The sequence below is a fragment of the Salmo salar genome, chromosome ssa01 (assembly GCF_905237065.1).
Source record: "Salmo salar chromosome ssa01, Ssal_v3.1, whole genome shotgun sequence".
NCBI lineage: Eukaryota > Metazoa > Chordata > Actinopteri > Salmoniformes > Salmonidae > Salmo > Salmo salar.
Window position 1 is genome coordinate 52469325 of NC_059442.1, and position 8549 is coordinate 52477873.

The 8549-nt window shown below is 38.1% G+C and overlaps 1 long non-coding RNA gene across 4 annotated transcripts; it reads left to right on the top strand.

Moving 5' to 3' along the window:
- The first annotated feature begins 4859 nt into the window (after positions 1–4859).
- On the top strand, positions 4860–8030 carry LOC106604785 (uncharacterized). Of its 4 annotated transcripts, none has more exons than XR_006770079.1 (6): positions 4860–4963; positions 5418–5508; positions 5702–5857; positions 6177–6285; positions 6468–6597; positions 6943–8030. It is a non-coding gene; the product is annotated as an uncharacterized lncRNA (long non-coding RNA). The 4 variants fall into 4 exon arrangements; XR_001328731.2 differs by lacking the exon at positions 4860–4963 and adding an exon at positions 4970–5104; XR_001328730.2 differs by having other exon boundaries at positions 4879–4963; positions 5418–5857.
- The last annotated feature ends 519 nt before the right edge of the window (positions 8031–8549 follow it).

The following is an 8549-nucleotide window of genomic DNA, read 5'->3' on the forward strand; positions in this document are numbered from 1 at the left end:
ATGGGGAATGATGTACGTACAAGTGAATGACTGCTAAAATATAATCTATTTGATATGCACATGGTCAAAACATACAATGGCTATGAATTATATTATATAGTATTTGCCGTTGAATGTTCAGTTAGATTGTATATCATAGGGGCAAAAGAAAAGATGTTTGTTTCTAGATTTAACATTTTTTGGTAAGAGCTAAACTTTATTATTTAACATATTGGAAAATATCCAAAGACGATTATCAGTATTATCAAAATTAGGGAAATGTCTTTCAATCCAAGGGAAGGGGTGTCTTAGTGGGAATTGCCTCTTGATGTTTGGAAGACGCAATAAACCTCCTGCATATAAATGCATAATTTGTTTGATTGTGAAGAGATACATTTGGCTATTGCCATCTGGTCTGTCTGACTATTAATTGTTCAATCTCTTGTAACGTCTGGTTCTCAGTTTATTTGCACTGAACTTTTCTCATTTTTAATTACTTGCATTCTCATTGTATTTTATGAATTCCTATTTCTTACCAAAGAAAATTGCTTGTATGTCTAAAATTAATGTAATTGTTTCCCCCGTATTATTACTTCTCTAGCTATGAATGTGAGTTTTAGGTATTTCAAGGCCTTTAGAAATGTGTAACTTCCTTTGAGTGTACCGCCATGGGAGACGAAGAAGTGACTTAAATCTATCATTATCAAACATTTTCACTAAACCAAGGCAGCCAAGAAGAAAGAAATCCGTATAAGACATAACAGCAACATTGGCACATTTGAAATGTTAAGCTCTCCAGTCAACAAGATTTTACTGTACTGTATGTAGTCAGAGGAATGCCTATGTTTTTCTTTAGCTAATGTTTCTCAAACTCTTGCATGAAAACTTGATTGTATGTAGAATAAAATGTATTGTTGATCTGAGTCTCCTGTTTTCCCTTTTGGCGTAAACTGATATAATACCCAGGGATGTACACTAGATAGACTAGTACTGTATATTATTTTATTTCATGTTCTAAAGTTTTAGAACACCTCAAAGGTTTTTCTTTATTTTTACTGTTTTCTACATTGTAGAATTGTAAGGGGTGCGTAACTGGTGGCAGTGAAGTCAGACGCAGGAGAGCAGAACTAGGTAATAGCCGGAGCAGTTTAATTTCAAAACCAACGGCATAAAGAAATAACCAACATGGGTACAAAACTCGACGCACACCAGTAAACATGTGCACAAGCACTTACAACAAACAACTCCACACAAAGACATGGGTGGAACAGAGGGTTAAATACACAACACTTAATGAGGGAAATGAGAACCAGGTAAAGAGAAAACAAGACAAAACAAATGGAAAATGAAAAGTGGATCGACGATGGCTAGAAGACCGGTGACATTCCACAGCAAGAACCTCATACCAACGATCAAGCATGGTGGTGGTAGTGTGACAGTTTGTGGATGCTTTGTTGCCTCAGGACCTGGATGACTTGCCTTGTAAAAAATGTGAAATACCCTTGACTGAGTAGGTTTGTCCAAACTTTTGACTCGTACTGTAGATATTGTAGCATAATAATTTGTTGTACATAATTGCCAACTATGAATGACAGTCATGCTGACTCCGCAATAGACCACTGACACAAAAGGCTTTCCACATTGCAGCTGACTTTAAAGGCTAGTCGAGTCTGACTGATCTACAAATCATCTTGCATCATAAATAAATATCAATATTATCAATCAGTCGGTCACAGTTTACCCATAATACAACAGTTTTGATGCTCTCGAACTCGGTCAAAATCAATACATAAAGCAACTGAGATCTGATGTACAGTTGAAGTCGGAAGTTTACAAACACTTAGGTTGGAGTCATTAAAACACGTTTTCTACCACTCGACAAATTTCTTGTTAACAAAATATAGTTTTGACAAGTCGGTTAGAACATCTACTTTGTGCATGACGCAAGTAATTTTTCCAACAATTGTTTAGACAGATTATTTCACTTATAACTCACTGTATCACAATTCCAGTGGGTTAGAAGTTTACATACACTAAGTTGACTGTGCCTTTAAACAGCTTGGAAAATTCCAGAAAATGATGTCATGGCTTTAGAAGCTTCTGATAGGCTAATTTACATTATTTGAGTCAATTGGAGGTGTACCTGTGTAAGTATTTCAAGGCCATCCTTCAAACTCAGTGCCTCTTTGCTTGACATCATGGGAAAATCTAAAGAAATCAGCAAAGACCTCAGATTTTTTTTTTTGTATACCTCCACAAGTCTGGTTCATCCTTGGGAGCAATTTCCAAACGTCTGAAGGTACCACGTTCATCTGTACAAACAATAGTACGCAAGTATAAACACCATGGGACCATGCAGCCATCATACCGCTCAGGAAGGAGACGTGTTCTGTCTCCTAGAGGTGATCGTACTTTGGTGCGAAAAGTGCAAATCAATCCCAGAACAACATCAAAAGGACCTTGTGAAGATGCTGCAGGAAACAGATCCAAAAGTATCTATATCCACAGTTAAACGAGTAGTATATCGACATAACCTAAAAGGCCGCTCAGCAAGGAAGAAGCCACTGCTCCAAAACCGCCATTTAAAAAGCCAGACTACGGTTTGCAACTGCACATGGGGACAAAGATCGTACTTTTTGGAGAAATGTCCTCTGGTCTGATGAAACAAAAATATAACTGTTTGGACATAATGACCATCGTTATGTTAGGAGAAAAAGGAGACGCTTGCAAGCTGAAGAACACCATTCCAGCCGCGAAGCACGGGGGTGGCAGCATCATGTTGTGGGGGTGCTTTGCTGCAGGAGGGACTGGTGCACTTCACAAAATAGATGACATCACGAGGAATAAAAATTAAGTGGATTTATTGAAGAAACATCTCAAGACATCAGTCAGGAAGTTAAAGCTTGGTCGCAAATGGGTCTTCCATACTTCCAAAGTTGTGGAAAATGGCTGAAGGACAACAAAGTCAAGGTATTGGAGTGGCTATCACAAAGCCCTGACCTCAATCCTATAGAAAATTTGTGGGCAGAACTGAAAAAGAATGTGTGAACAAGAAGGCCAACAAACCTGACTCAGTTACACCAGCTCTGTCAGGAGGAATGGGCCAAAATTCACCCAACTAATTGTGGGAAGCTTGTGGAAGGCTACCCGAAACGTTTGACGCAAGTTAAACAATTTAAAGTCAATCCTACCAAATACTAATTGAGTGTATGTAAACTTCTGACCCACTGGGAATGTGATGAAAGAAAAGCTGAAATAAATAATTCTCTCTACTATTATTCTGACATTTCACATTCTTAAAATAAAGTGGTGATCCTAATTGACATAAGACATGGAATTTTTACCAGGATTAAATGTCAGGAATTGTGAAAAACTGAGTTCAAATGTATTTGGCTAAGGTGTATGTACATTTCCGACTTCAACTATATATATATACACCTCTAGCTATTTGGTTACAATGGAAATTATCTTTGATACTGGTCATTTCTTTCTATCAACACATTTCTCACCTCTATGAATCTTCAACCAAACTTAAACGATCACTTTCAAAAAGACAGCTTGGATTTTGTTTGATAGCTCACTCACTTACCAGAAACTTGCAAGCTGTCCTTTTAAATTACTTGACCTTTCACTCACTTCTTATTACAACAAGTGTATTTCCTGGGTCGCTATGCGCATGTGGAAAACAAGAAAAAGCAAACTTCCTGTAAAATTGGCGGCTTTTCACAAGCAGGATTTAATGTGCTGGGCTTTGGTGCATTAACACAATTTTCACCTCATACATGTTTTATATGCAATAATTGGTCGATATTACATAGAAACAAGATGTTACTTTACCATAACTAGTTCTCGAAAAACATTGTCCTTGTCAGCCAATTAGTTAGTATTAGTGGGAATCTATTTACGCGGAGAGAATTTATGGAAAGACAACTTTGAAGTTTCAAGCAAGGAATGTGACTGTTATAGAAGCTATACCTAGTAGGATAAAATCTTTAATTCATAATAATGCATATTTTGGAATATCTCCTATTGTAAGCGATATCCAGTTGAATGGCATAGGTTTAATACATAAGAAAGTCAACAATAGTTTATTAATAAGGGCTATTTTATACAGGAAGTCTATTCCCCCCGTGATATTTTGTTAGGCTTCATCGTTTGATGTAAACTGGCGCCGCTTTGCTCACTCCACACAAATTTATGGTGACCAATAAAGTAAAGGAGGTCTCCTTTAAGATTATCCATAGATTCTATCCGTGTAATAGCTTGATTTCTAAATATATACCTGATGTTACCAGTGAATGCAGTTTTTGTGAACTAGAAAGTGAATCTATTGAACACTTATTCTGTCATTGTTTATATAGTGAAGTGTTCTGGACTGATGTAAAACTATATCTTGGCAACAAATTGCATACAACAATTTAAATTTCTAATATCTTGACATTATTTTACTACACTGATTCCACAATTGAACGTATGCCATACATCTCTTTATTTTATTAGGAAGAATGTTCATACACAAATCGAAATTTATGAGAAAAAAATCCTCTTTTCTTATTTTAACGTCATTAAAACGTCAACAAAACAAAATGTCTAAAATGTATTCGCTACATGTCTGTATTTGAATTGAATTCACGTGGATTTGTATTTTTTCTCTCTCTTATTTCTTTGTGGAATCCCTCTGCCTGTTCTGTTTATGTTTGGCATGTTACTGTTTAATAAAACGTTTTTAAAAAATAAAAGAAGGAAGAAAAAAAACGTTAAAAAGCATGGATTTTACATCGCAGTGGAAGTCCAACCCTTACATTTTTTTACTGAACCAGGCTTTGGCATACCTAAGGAAAAACAACATTCCGCTTTTCAGGACCTAACGAAGGCTCATGAGTCGTTTGACCAATGAGTCGTTTGAGTCGTTTGACCAATGAGTCGTTTGACCAATGAGTCGTTTGACCAATGAGTTTCAGATGGTCTGTGTCGTGCTGTGCAGGTAACGTTAGGTGCAGTGGGGACTCTTACGTGGGAAAATCAGTGCTGTGTAAGCTGTGCCTCTTCAAGCACAATGTTTGAAGTAGCTAGCGGTTAGCTAATACAATAGTTAGGCCTACTGATATGAGTGTCCTGCAGCAACGTAAGAAAACAAGATTTTGTTTGAGGAAGTCACTGATATGTATTTGCGAGAAAGTGACCTAGTTAATGTTACCAGATTGTCTTTAATTTAATACTTTTTTTAAGGCTTCAATTCAATTTGATGTCATTATCCCCAGTACGCCACAAAATCTGACCCAAATACTGTTACCTTCCAACTTTGAGCTGATGTTCACTGTGTTCAAGTTAGCTTAGCTAACGCAGGAACTTGGTTGTAGTTAGCGTCTGTCATTTAAAACCATGGGGTTAGATGTTTTAGAGTTTGTGAAATGTTGGTTTTCTTTTTTACTTTTCAGGCCATTCCTCCCTTGGAGTTTATGTTTAGAAATGACCGGATCAGCTTGGCGTTAGCGGAGGCCACCATCTATAAACCGGGAAACGCTTGTGGTAAGCTTGCCAGTAGACCCAACCATACCGTATCCGGATCTACCCCATTCATAGACGTTAACTGCTTTAGCCCCTATAGACGATAGTGTCTTCTGGTCGGGCGCTCGTTTTGAACATTAAAACGCATCTTTTGACAAATGATTGAAGAAAAAAAATAGGTTAAATTACTACACACCATATCTCCATGTTACAGTGATTTGTTTATGGAAGACAGACTGAAGACAGGCTACCTGTGTGAATTAGCTATATAGAGTGCTACGAACACCTATGTGTAAGCATAACGGCGGAGGATATGTAGTTATTCAACTGGAGGAACACACAGTGTATTGATCTGTCCAAAACTGCTACAGTAAGTGTATATTTTTTATTTGAAATATTATTTATGTTGAAATGAAAGATAAGGGGCATATCAGCATAGGTTTCAAAAACCATTTCCCAAGCGATCATTATTGACGTTTCTAAACGTTAAATCACAGCGTCGGAATTGTATTTCTCACTCAGCCAACTTTGGGCGAAGCTAACCGCTGAAAACCCGACAGATAATAAGAAGGGTTTTCTAGAGCTAAGTCCGGATTGTACTGTATATGACTGTCAAGACACGGTTTATCTATACTTACAACACTTGCCCATTGTGATGAATTTAAGTTTTGAGCTGTGATTCATCACAGACAGATGTCAAGTGGTCCGTGAATGGGATTCCCAAAGGCATCAAGCAGTCCCTGGGCCAGGTGCCCATCATGGTGAAGTCTAGGCTGTGTAACCTGCATGGGCTCTGAGGTAGGAGAATGGCATGCTTCCTAGCCCACAGCACATCTGTGGGAACTATTCAATCTTATAATTTGAGCTTCAAAGCAGAAATAAAGGCACTTTTTATGTCTTACTTTACATACCACTTTACATTCTTTAGATATCAGTATCTCTCCTTTTCTTTACCGCACTCTCTATCCTCATTGAAACAGGAAATGGGTGGTTATTTTGTGAATGGGATCTAGAAGGTTATTCGCATGCTGATCATGCCAAGGAGGAACCAACATATTGCTATGTCAAGACCCAAGTGGAAGAACAGAGGCTAGGGATACACTCAGTATGGTAAGCAAGGCAGTTATTGTACAGTATGTGGAGGGTGTTTATGTACAAGCTGAACATTGCACTGTTAGAGTATTTAAGACATATGTAGCCTACTGTAAGTAGCCTGACATTGATTTTACATTTTAGTCATTCAGCAGACGCCCTTACAGGAGTAATTAGGGCTAACTGCCTTGATCAAGGGCGCATCGACAGACTTTTCACCTAGTCGGCTCTGGGGTTCGAACCAGCGACATTTCGGTTACTGGCCCAACACTTAACCTCTAGGCTACCTGCCGCCCTCATTATCACAATTCTATCACCTTGATCCAGACAAAAGATCAAGCTATGCTTTGTCTGTCTCCCCAGATATCACCATGCACTGTGTGAAGGAGGAGTGCACAGCTATCAATATGAACCTGCATTACCTGGACAACGGGACTGTGACGCTCAACTTCATCTACCAGAAAGAACTCTTCTTCCTGCCCCTAGGCTTTGCACTGAAGGTGAAATGAAGCAGTGATATTTGGAACAGGAACATACAGGACTAGAGCAGAGCGATATATCGAATGAATTTGATTCATTCAAATTTGTTTTTGCACAATTTTCTAAATGCCTGTATCGCAAGAATTCGTTTTTTTATGAGCGTTCATGTCTGCTTGTTCTCATGTCTTTTTGGTCTCGTCTCTTTCGTTCCTTCTGTGCTGTGCGCATCTTCCATTCACATCAGAGATCTGAATATAATGACGAGATGCTCATGTCGCTGCCCTAACAATGGGAGCCTTTGACCCAAATGGCGGGAAGGCAGGCGACAAGCTTAGGTCCAAAATGAGCCCGTAGAAACGCATTGGGCTTATTTTGGACATATTTTGCCAAGAGTGAAGCCTCGCGCTTCTCCTCTTCCTCTGTTTACACACACACACACACCAATCCCCTCCCCCTGCCTCTCACACCAACACAGTTGAGATCGCTTCTTCCTCTCTGACAAGCGGTTTCAACTCACTATTTGCATTTGAGGTTTGGTTCAACAGAAATCGGTCATATGGACACCAAAACACATTGAGACATTATTTTCTCCAATAGAGAAGTTAACCTCTCTAACAATATCCTTTTTATGTCTCAGCTACTCAAATTGCACGCAGAGCAGACACTACTAAAACAGGAGTATTAAAGAACGTTGATTCTGGAAAAGTTATGCTAGCAGCATTTTAGCCAAAGACTGTTCTACTTGCTGTCTAGTCTGTATTTTATAAATGTGCAATAAGCATAAAACACAATTTATAGAAGTAATTGGCAACTCATTCTGAGAAATGAGTTAGGCTACTTGATTTCAACATCTGAACAAAGTGGAAAGGTTAGCGTGCTGTTCAGACAGAAAGGTGTGTTCATAACAATTCAAATGTTCTCCCTTTGTTAGCTAATAAATACATACAAGTTGTCTAAACTTGAAATATAAAGCATGTGGGCTGGTGCTTGAAAGATTGAGACCTGTGTTCATTTTCAAATGGCTGCTACAAGATGTTAGTCATTATTAGTGAATTTGCATTATGCATAGTTCTGGTCATTTTTTAATATACAGACTTGAAAGCCAGATGATTATTGCAAAGAAGCAGGTTCAATTATTTTGATAAAAGAATTACATTATAAGTGGGGCTTAAATTTAGCCTAATTACACACACCCTGAAGTCATTAGATTATTGCTGACTGTTTGAAATGCAGTGTATTTTAACTTGAAAATGTACAACAGCTTATTAAGAGAAAACAATACAAATATATTGTGAATTGGCCATGAATTTGAAAAAATCAAATGATTTTTAGGCCATATCGCCCAGCCCTACATGTGACATTTTATTACAAACCTCTAGAGTTGATGTCCACACCCCTGCATCAATCAAATTAGCATAATACAAATGTTCACAAAAAAATCTGTCTAAGCTAGAGATGTCTGGGTTTTTGCATCAGCAGTGACGGAGCTA